Raw genomic sequence first — 12,085 nt, 5'->3', positions numbered from 1 at the left:
TCATAGCATTAACTCATCCTTACACATCATTTATGGCACAAATCTTTTTTCATTGTGTAATAAAATTACATGAGCTACCTAAAGATATAGTAACTAATAGAGATCTCATATTTACTAGCAAGTTTTAGCAAGGCTATTCTTAATCTAAAAAGTACAAGTACACATGTCATCTGCCTATCATGCCTAAATTGATAGGTATACCAAGATTACTAATGCGATTTTAGAAAGTTTTTTATGTTGTTTTGCAAGTGATAATCCTAGATAATGGCCCAAATGGTTAACTATGGCAAAATGGTGAAACAATTTAACTATCACTTATATTTTAGGATATCTTCATTTGAGATGCTATATGGGTACTCCCACCCAATTTAATCACCTAGATCCTTGTGTTAAATAAGAATCGGTCAATGGAAGAGCATGTTAAAGACAAGACTACATTATTATAAAATAGTAAATCAAATCTTCACAAGGCACATCAAAGAAAAAAAGGCAAATAAAAAAAAGAAAAAAGAAAAAAAAAGAATAAGAATACAAGGAGAGAGATTGGGTGTACCTTAAACTCCAACCATTTTTTCAATTAAGCATCCAACAATGAAAAAAAAAGTTAAGATTATTAATATTATGAACCCTTTAAAATACATTAAAGAATATGGAAGGTAACTTATCGTTTAGAGCTCCTAGTTAAGTCCCGAGTGCATCCCATTTCTCATATCTCGTTTCTAAATGGAAGGATTGGAAAATAAGAGTATTGATTCCAAAACTAACACCAATCAACAAGGAACGACAATAATGCATAGAACCCAAAAAGAATCTTTGATTAAAAGGAGAAGACAATAAGGAATAAGTGTACACAAAAACTTCTAGTGAAATGACAAGGTCAAAATAATAAAAATGTAGTATGGGTAGGGTAAGAGAAGAATGGCTTGGAAAAACTTATCCTCACCTCAAATACAAGGTTAAGGTTTTTTAAAGGAGGGTAGTAATGTTCCCTGTGTATTATATTAACAAGGGAAATGAATAGTCTTTCATGGTAAAAAATTGATTTGTCATGTAAAAGACCAAAGTGATATATGAACACAAACAAAATCAATAGTCCATGATCAATCAAGCAAAAGATGATGATGCATCAAATATAGGTGGAAGACAATTAGGATTCACAAAGCAAGAAACGATAGTGTTTTGGATTGTTTTCAAGTTCAATAAAATGACAAAGTAGGGGGATTGGATTTGTTAAAATCTGATTAAAAATTCAAAAACCATATCCTTTATTTTTTAAAAGTTTTTTAAATAGATTGTTCTAAGTTGTTAGGTATTTAGAAATATCATAAGTGAACTTTAGTCTTTGGAGGCTTGGATCACCTCAAATGGATCACTAAAATATATTTCTTTGAATTAAGTTTTTTATTATTATTATTTGTTAGGCATTTAGAAATGTCATAAGTGTAGTTTAGTCCTTAAAAACCCAAACCACCTCAAATGGTTTACTAAAAATTGCTTTGTTTAACTCGATTCTTATTTTTCTATAATCTCTTTCATTTTTATTCAATAAAATCATCAATTTGATCCTTAACATTATAAAATTGTTAAATATTCCATAAAATTAAGCAGCTATCCATTATTTATTGTTTTTTAAACAAGTATACTAAGACATGAGCATCTCAAGCACATTTTCAATCCTTTTTTTATTTTTTATTCACATGGGGTGTCTGGGCCAACTTGCGCGCACCTCGACTAATCCCTACGAGTCCTGAAGTTAACGACCATGAGCATTAATATTGGCAACGACAGGGCTCGAACCTGAGACCACAGGGGGAGCAAACCCCTTGATTACAGGCTCTTACCACTGAGTCACCTACTAAATGGTTGCACATTTTCAATCTTGAATAAGTTCAACATTGACACAGCCAAACATAGACAAAAGTCACCTTACAACCCTTGCCATTAAGCAAAATAAAAGCAATTACATTAGTCTTTCTCTCATCCTAGAAGCTTAAAGGAAACTAAGCTAAATCTGAATTGTTTTATCAGTAACAATAATATCTTGACTATGTCTACATCCTACATGACACAAACTAATGAGAACGATATTGCTACCCTTATTTTTTAGGCACACACATGCATTATTGAGAAAATTGAGAATATTTTTCGATATAAAAGAAGGTTTTTTTAACTATATCTTTAAACTTTTAAATGAAAATTTTCATTTTATGATATCTAAGAGAAGTTATTGTGATTCTTTCTTAAATAAAGACATTATTATTTATCATTTTTTTAATAAAAATTATTATCTATGATTATATATAAAAATATCAACTCCATCTATTAAATCCTTAAAAAATACTAACATGGTGACATTACCGAATAATAACATTATTTGAATTCCATTCTATTTATAATTAAAAAGAAGACTAAAATATTAAGATAATTACGTGAATTTTCATTTTTTTAATTTATATTTATACACACACATCACCTTAAATAATTAATAATAAGTTTTTTAAATCCCTTTTAAATTTTATATTATCGTATTGGTATTTTATTTTGACTATTGAAACTCTAAAAATGCCTAAAAACAAGTCAATAAATACTAATAGTATTAAAATCTAAAAAACATATCAAAAGTTATCAAATTTTTAAATTGGATCTAGTATTTTTATTTAAGATATCCTTGTTTATTGTCTTACGTTATCTTTAATTCCTTTAAATGAAAGGATTCATAAAATTATTTTTACCATAGCTACTAGTATAAAAACAAACTCCTTAAATTAAAACAATTCATAATTGTTTTACATAAAATTGTGTATTTGGTGTCACCTTTAATTTTACCTATACGAATTATTGATCTTTTTTTTTTCTAGTTCAATGTTTCATGTTAATTCAATCTATTAAGTATTGATGTGTCCATTATCTTGTGATATAAAGGGTCATAAATATTTTTATCATGAAAAAATAAATTATTTCCACTCCGTTGTCAAACTCACACCTAACCCCACAACCATCCATAGTCATCTACCATGAACTGTAGAAGCAACAAAATCCTCTAATCTAATCTCGGCAATAGTGGTTGACAATATTGAATTGTGTTATTAAGTGTGGGTTCGACAATGGTGTAGATGTAATTTTATTTTCAAGATGTAGGTGTGTTAGACCTAGACATTGAATTTCAATTTACTTTTTCTATTTTTAATTCTTAATTTCTTTTTTTTAATTCTTAATATTAATGCTAAGTACCTATTTGATATTATTGTGCTTTTAAAGTATAGTTTTTCTTAATCTAAAAATAATATTTGATTAGAACTTGTTTTGCTTTGAATCCAAAACTTGTATCACTCTAAAAAGAAACTACTTTGCCTTTAACATTAACCCTACTTTTAACTAAAACAACTACTACTTGTTGTGGGTCCATTTTAATTGAAATGACAATTTCTCTAATTAATTTTTTTTATATTACACATACCAAATATGCTAGTTCTATATAATTTTATTTCAAAATTTTTATTTATATCATTGATTTTATTGAGATGTTGTATATATATTTATAATCCTATTCAATTTTTTTATTTTGAACTTAATGAATTACTTTTATGTTATATAAGTTTTAAGAAGCCATAAATCAATATATATAAATGAAACATATTTATTTAAATATTTTTTCTTCTCTGTTTTTGTCAAATTTCCAGCAGTTATGAACTAAATTTTAGCTTTCGGTTCAAGAGGAATACACATCAACTCCATTAGCAAGTTGTGAGAAGTAATACTATCATTGTAATTCTTTCAAATTCAAGTATTTATATTTCCTTGTTCAGAATTAAGTTATTAATTATTATTCAAGTTTATGGAATTGTTTTGAGATGGCATGTATGCTTTCTAGTTTCTTTCAATCTGTAATTGTTGTTAAGGACTACAGTAAGAAGCAAAGTAATTAATTTGATTGCTGGAACTCTCATCTTAATTTATTAGAGAAGAATAAACTAAGTTAAATTATCAAGCTTTTGAATATTTGCTTAGAATAATTTCACAGTCTTTACTCCTAAGGTTACTGCCGAGTGAATGAGAATTGCTTTCAATATTAAATTTGCTTGATGGTAAGAAATTGATTAGGGAGCTTTGTCTAATTAATTTACTAGTAATCTCATCGATTTTTTAAAACTTTAAAGGATACCAAATTTATTTGTTTGATTATTTTATTTCGATGATCAACATATTTATAGGAATGGATACATGGACCCTTGAACTGAGTTAACGACATATCAATTTGTTATTATTATTTTTTATTTTTAGAATTTTGTTTCTTTAATTTTTTATTCAATTCCCCTGTTCTTTTTTATTTCAGTGTATTGTAGGAAGATTAAATGAAATTTACCTTGGGTTCGACCTGGTTTTCATGATTATACTATGAATTTATTTTATTTGTGATAGTAAAGTCATAGTTATATTTTAGCAGTTCCAACAATCGACCAAATTTTGGCATTGTAGTTGAGGAAGTTTTTATCTAATTTTCCTTTAAATAATGAACTGATTTATGCTAAGATCTTCTCATACAAGTGAATTAGTTTTCTATCCAGAAGTTGAGGGAACTGGAAGAGCAAATAGGAAGGAAAAGAGACGAGAGGAGAACCTGCCAATCTTAACACTTTTAACAAGCAATTTTGAAAGTGAAAGAGAAGTAGAAATCTCTGAAAACATGGCAGAACATAGAACATTAAAGGAGTTAGCAACTCCTAACGTGAACCAATAACCTTTGTGCATTGAATTTTCAAATATTAATGTAGCCTTTAAGTTAAAATTTGGTTTGATTTATTTACTACCTACTTTCTAAGGTCTTGCAGGTGAGGACCCCCTCAAGCACTTGAAAGAATTTCATGTTGTTTGCTCAACCATAAAGCCACAAGGAGTGATAGAGGAACAAATTAAATTGAGAGCTTTCTCATTCTCATTGGCTGACAAAGTAAATGATTGGCTTTACTACCTTTTTTTAGGATCAATAAGAACCTGGATTGACTTGAAGAGAAAGTTCCTAGAAAAATTCTTTCCAGCTTTTAGGCCTAGAACAATTCGGAAGGAAATGAGTGGTATTCGCCAAAACAATTGAGAAACTTTATATGAGTATTGGGAATGTTTTAGTCAGTTTTGTGCTAATTGCCAACAACACCAGATTTTTGATCAATTATTGCTGCAATAGTTTTATAAAGGGTTGTTGCCAATGGAGTGAAGCATGATAGACGTTGCAAATAGTGGAGCATTTGTAAAAAAGACTTCCAAAGAAGCAAGAGATTTAATTTCTAAGATGGCAGTAAACTCACAACAATTTAGAGTCAGGGTGGACCACATGCCAAGAAAGGTAAATGAGATAATGTATTCCAACATTGAAATAGAACTTTCAAAACTAACTTCTTTGGTTAAACAAGTAGCTTTGGGTCAGGTTAAGCACTCCAGAGTTTATGGTATTTATACATTTTTAGAACACTCTACTGATATATGCCTATAACTTCAAGAGCAGGCAGTTCCTCAGGTGAATGCAATAAGCGAGTTTGACAACCAATCGAGAAAGTATGACCCCTATTCAAACCAACATAACCTCGGTTGGAGAGACCACTCGAGTTTGAGATATGGACAGCCGAGTAACCAGCAGCATTATCAGTCTTTTGGCCATTATAAACTTGCCCCTCCACCTAACCAGGCATCGAGTTCAGGCATGTCTTTAGAAGAAATTATGAAATCTTTAGCCTCTAACACACAAATGTTCCAACTGGAAACAAGAGCTAGCATCCAGAATTTGGAAACCCAAGTTTCGCAGCTTACATCATCATTAAGTAAACGTGAGACTAGTAAAGAGAAGTTGTCATCTCAAGCAAAAATTAATCTTAGAGAGAATGCTAGTGCCATAACTCTTCGAAGTGGTGCATACTACCTCGCCAGATTTGACAATACTAGAGAAAAACAACATGGAAACATACCCAACAACCTTAAAGGTAGCAACTGAAGAGGTAAGTAAAACACCTGTTTTTCCTAATTCAAAAATTTTGGTTGCACCTTCATTTCCTGGCAAATTGGCTAAAAGAAAAAAATAAAAAGCAGAGCATGAAATTTTATAGACCTTTTGAAAGGTGGAAGTCAATATTCCATTGTTGAATGTAATTAAGCAAATTCCACGATATGTCAAAATTCTCAAAGAGTTATGCACCAATAAAAAAAAATGTGAAAACTCAAAAGAAAATAAGAGTGGGAGAGAATGTATCTGTAATCATACAAAGAAAATTGCCTCAGAAATACAAGAGTCTAGGTATGTTTACTATACCCTATGTGATTGGCAATCATAAATTAGAAGGGCTATGCTTGATTTAAGAGCATTGATGAATGTTATGCCACTTTCAATTTATAAGGTTTTAAATCTAGGGCCTCTAAAGGAAACAAGGGTAATAATTCAATTAGCAGATATGTTTAATACATACCCTCAAAGCATTGTTGAGGATGTTCTTGTTAGTGTTAATGAATTAATTTTTTCCAGTGGATTTTTACATCATTGACATGGATGATGAGTTTGCTTCAAATTCAACTCATATATTGTTAGGCAAACCATTTATGAAAACAACAAGAACTAATATTGATGTGCATAAAGGAACTTTCTCTTTTGAATTTGATGGATAAATAGTAACATTCAACATTTTTTATGTTATGAAATATCTAGATTACTCTGAATTTGTTTTTCATATTGATGTTATTGACCCTATTATGCAAGTAATTTTGAGCAGAATTTCATGAAAGATGAGTTGAACTTCGTGTTGCAACATAGCAAGACAGATAAGGATGCCAAGTTGGAGAGTAATGAAGATATGAAAGAAACAATTATGTATTTGCATTCACTACCTGTAATGCCATATAAGTTGGTTAACTCACCTTTACAACTAACAATTTTCTATAAAAAGGTTTTACCTTTTGTTAAAAATGCCCTAAAATTGGAATTGAAATCTTTGCCCATACATTTGAAGTATATATACTTAGGAGAGGATTAAACCTTGCTAGTGATTATTGCAAATAATCTAGCCGAAGTTAGAGTGGAAAAGCTATTGAGGTTTGAAGGAACATAAGACAACGATTGGGTGGACACTGGCAGATATAAAAGGGATCAACCCTACAATTTGTATACATCAAAAATTTGCTAACAAGCGATGCTAAATCAGTGAGAGAGCCTTAATGTAAGTTAAATCCAGCCATGAATGAGGTTGTAATGAAAGAGATTTTAAAGTTACTAGATCAATGAATCATCTATCCCATTTTCAATAGTCAATGGGTAAGTCCAGTGCATGTGGTTCCTAAAAAGATTAGTCTCACTCTTGTTCCCAATGAACAAAATGAACTCATTCCCATGAGAGTTCAGAATGTGTAGAGAATTGCATAGATTTTAGGAAGTTGAATGATAACACAAGAACTGATCATTTTCCAATTCCTTCCATCGATGAAATACTTGAAAGACTGGTTAGTAAGTCATTTTTCTATTTCTTAGATGGCTTTTTTGGTTATTTTTAAATAGTTATAGCTCAAGAAGATTAGAAAAAGACAACCTTCACTTGTCCATTCTATTTCTTAGATTGTGTAATGCCCCAGGTACGTTTCAAAGATGTATGATGAGCATTTTTTCTAACTTGATCGAAAATTGCATTGAAATTTTTATGGATGACTTTATTGTTTATTGCAATTCTTTCTATCAATGTTTAGATCATTTGGGTAAGGTTTTGAAACACTGTATTAACACAAACTTGGTTTTAAATTATGAAATATGCCATTTCATGGTCCAACAGGGAATAGTTTTGGGTCATATAGTTTTGGTTAGGGGTATTGAGGTTGATAAGGCAAAGGTTGATTTGATTACAAGCTTACCATATCCTACTAATGTTAAGGGAATTCATAGTTTTCTTAGCCATGCAGGTTTTTACAGGCGATTCATCAAATATTGTTCAAAAATTGCACAACCTTTATCAAGGTTGTTGCAAAAGGATGAGTCATTTCACTTTGAAGAAGATTATCGAATAACATTTGAAAAATTAAAGGCAATGCTTACTTCAGCACCAATTGTACAACCACCAAATTAGGACATGCCTTTTAAGATCATGTACGACGCAAGTAAATATGCCATTGGTGTTATACTTGGCCAACAAAATGAAAGGAAAAGTCATGTCATTTGTTATGCGTTAAGTACGTTAAACTCCACCCAATACAACTATTCAACCACAAGAAAGAGCTTTTAGCTATTGTGTTTGCATTGGATAAGTTTAGATCATACTTGTTAGGATTTAAAGTGATTGTTTTTTCATATCATGCAGCCCTCAAGTACCTATTGGCAAAAAAGGAATCCAAACCGAGACTCGCATGCTGGATTCTTTTATTGCAAGAGTTTGATTTGGAAATTAAAGATCGAAGAGGAGCTAACAATTCTGTTGTAGACCATTTGAATAGACTTGTACTTGAGGAAGAATCATTATCGATTTTAGATATGTTACCTGATGAGCAGCTTTTGCATCTTCAAGGTAAGGAACCTTGAATTGTTAATATTGTAAAATTCCTAGTTGTTGGAATATTACCTAATGATCTAAATAAGGAAAATAAAAGAAAAATAAAAAATGACTTTAAGTATTATGTATGGGATGAACCGTACCTTTAAAAAATAGGTTCTGATCAAATGATTCATAGATATGTACCTAATGATGAAATTCTTTCTTATTATCATAACTATGCATGTTGGGGACATTTTGAACCCAAAAGAATAGCTAAAAAGATTTTAGACAGTGGGTTTTATTGGGAAACTTTTTTTAATGAAGCATACAAATTCTGCAAGAGTTGTGAGAAATGTCAAAGAATGGGCAGTGTATCCTGTAGGAATGAAATGCCACAAACGATTATTTTATATTGTGAGATTGTTTTAGTATTAGGCATGGATTTCATAGGACCTTTCCCTATTTCTTTTGGTTTTGTTTACATACTACTTGTTGTGGATTATGTTTCGAAATGGGTAGAAGCAAAGGCTACCTATACTAACGATCCTAAGGTTGTTATAGGATTTCTTGTTGTAAAAAGTAGACACACTGAATATAAACAAACTATAATTTGAGGTGTTTACAAACATTGTCATTAAGGATATTTCCTCAACACAAGGCTATCCTCCAAGATCCAACAATTTTCTCTTCTAAAGACAAGGGTTACAGAAATAATGACCAAGATTGAAATGAAATACCAGCAAGCTTTGCAAATACAAAAAAATAATACTATGATTTTTTTCAGCACACTTTGACTTTAAGAGTACATGGTATATATATAGACTACTAACATATAACAACTAGGCATAAAATAAATTAGAAATTAAAGAACTTTTACAACAGTTAAAAAAATAAAAGAGTTGCTAAGGAATTAGAAAGTTGTAATTATTCAAAAAAATAAAATAAAAGAGTTATTAGGATTTTGTGACTATTAGAAAATTAATTCCAAGGAGAGACATGACACTTTACTATGCCTCGACTACTTTTAATTTAGGAGATTATCTTGGGTCCAACACAACCATAAAACACCATAATCCTTGAATCCAAGTGTTTTAGGCCTAGCACCATTTCCAGACCTATGTTTGTCTTGGGTTAGGTTGATCGCTAAACCCAAGTATTTTGGATCTAGCACGTTCATCAGACCCATATTTACTTGGGTCTAGCATGATTGTCAAACCTAAGGGTCTTGTGTCTATCTAGGTTGTCAGACCCATATCAAGGTTCATTATATAAACACTAGATAAAAACCTTTTAAAATAGTCTTCATTATTTACAACATTTCTCAAGTCTAATATTTTCAGTAGGTTTGGAATTCCTAGAGCAATAATCAGTGATCAAGGTACCTATTTTTGCAACCGAACTGTTGAAGCATTTATACGAAAATATAGAGTGCATCACTGAGTAGCCACCACTTATCATCCTCAAACCAATGGACAAGCTGAAGTTTCAAAATGAGAAATTAAAAACATCTTAGAGAAAATGGTGAACCCGAACCAAAAGGATTGGAGTCTACGTCTAGAGGATGCACTTTGGGCATACCGAACAACATATAAAACTCCGATTGAGATGTCACCACATAGGTTGGTTTTTGGTAAATTGTGTCATTTACGTGTTGAAATTGAACATCATGATTTTTAGGTAGTGAAGAAATGCAACTTAGATCCTAAAGATGCAAGATCAGAAAGGAAGTTGCAACTTCAAGAGTTGGAGGAGATTCAGTTAGAAGCTTATGACAATGTAAGGTTTGATTCTTTTTTAAACCACACATATACATGCATGCATGAACATGATTAAAGTGTCATATATAACCTAGCAACTCATATTTGGACAGTTGCTTTGAATTATAAACCCGCACTACAAGCCTTAAACCAAAAGTGTCTTACCTAAGCCGTAAAGTTAGTGGAGCATCATTTATCATTATCAAAGTATAAGAATACATGGAATAAGTTTAGGAGTGTCTTAATTTGTGTAATGGAGGCAATAAAACAAGTTGTTATGTTGAATTTTTTGAGTTTTAGAAATTTATGTATAAAGAAAGGGAAAAAAGAAAAAAAAAAGATCATCATGTTCTAACTCTAATGAAGGGTTGGAGATTTAGAAGGTGAAAGATCATTTCTTGGTTTGAATGAAAATTATTCTCTTGAACAATCAATGGATGAGGTTAATGTGGCTGTAATATTTTCAAGTTTAAAATGTCTAGATAGGGTGTTTGGTTTTGGGTAATTTTGCTTCATTAGTTTCTGCAGCTCTAAGCTACCCTACCAAAGATTTTTTACCCTGAACCGAGCCCTATTACAACCCTTGTAAAGACATTATGATTTGTGTCATGCATGTAATTCAAGTGGTGGAGAATGAGAAGATTTGCAAGCTTATGGTAGATCATTTCGAGTGGAAATAAATTGAGTGAAACACTAATCTTTCAAACACATGGGAAATAAGTGATTATTCCTGCGAGTTCTACGCATTTGGTTACTTTATTTTCAAATGAAAACACTTGTTGCACATTTTTTAAAGTTGTGTAAAGTGTTATTCATGATATGTTATGATGATTTGAGATTTTAATTGTTGTTCGTTGATAGCATTAAATTTTTGACATTGGAAAAGTAAAATTGAAATTTTGTCCGAGGATATGCAAAAGCTAAGTGTGAGGGAATTTAAAAAATGCAAAATATACATATATTTTTATTCCTTTTAAACTATGTTTTTTAATGTATTTTGAGCATATCCGAGCTTATTGGAAGTTATTTTTATGAGTTTAGCATGACTATGAGACTTTGTGAATTAATTGTTAAAAGATAAGAATTTATGCATTTTATGTTTCAAACCTTGCTTCTTGTAACAGGTTTTTCACCGAGTTATAATTTCAGAATATGAACATGGGCTAAATCAAAGTTAAAGTAAACATATCAAGCTTTCCAGTAAGGTATTATGGGAAGAAATCTGAGTTCATTTGGACTTCTAATCAGACTTGAAGAATCGGATTGAAATTCTATTTATAGCAAGATTCTCTGCTTTCACACGGCAGATTCAAACAGGCATATCTTGAGCCTCAAACATTGAAATCATGTGATTCAAAAGCCCAAATTTATCTACACATCCAGGACTATAACTTTCATAAAGGATGTCAAGTTAGATAAAATCATTTTGAAGGTGACAATCCAGACACAATCTGAAAGATGAAATTGGTCTTTTGATCTGATAAGGAAACTAACGGTGTCGAGCATCCCACTACGAATGAGAATCTGACATAGAAACAGTGGGCTTTAGACCCAAGAAAGGTGCAGATCAAGCCTCTAACATGTCATGAATGAAAGAATACAGTTGGGATGGTCGGATATTGCAAGAAACCAGGTCAGAAACCAAGTCTAAGTTGTAGCAGAGTTGGAATTACAGCAGAGTTGTGACAACAGCAAAGTCTATTTTCAACAAACATTACGAGGGATTTAACCAACCTTAAGGACCAAATAAAGAAGAAAGAAGTTAAATAGCATAAGGACTTATAATTAGCTTAAGAATTCTAAAGAAATTCGGCACCCAAGAGAGAGAATAAATAG

The sequence above is a fragment of the Populus trichocarpa genome, chromosome 1 (assembly GCF_000002775.5).
Source record: "Populus trichocarpa isolate Nisqually-1 chromosome 1, P.trichocarpa_v4.1, whole genome shotgun sequence".
Taxonomy (NCBI): Eukaryota; Viridiplantae; Streptophyta; class Magnoliopsida; order Malpighiales; family Salicaceae; genus Populus; species Populus trichocarpa.
The sequence above is the reverse complement of the archived record's forward strand: the minus strand, read 5'-3'. Positions refer to the sequence as shown.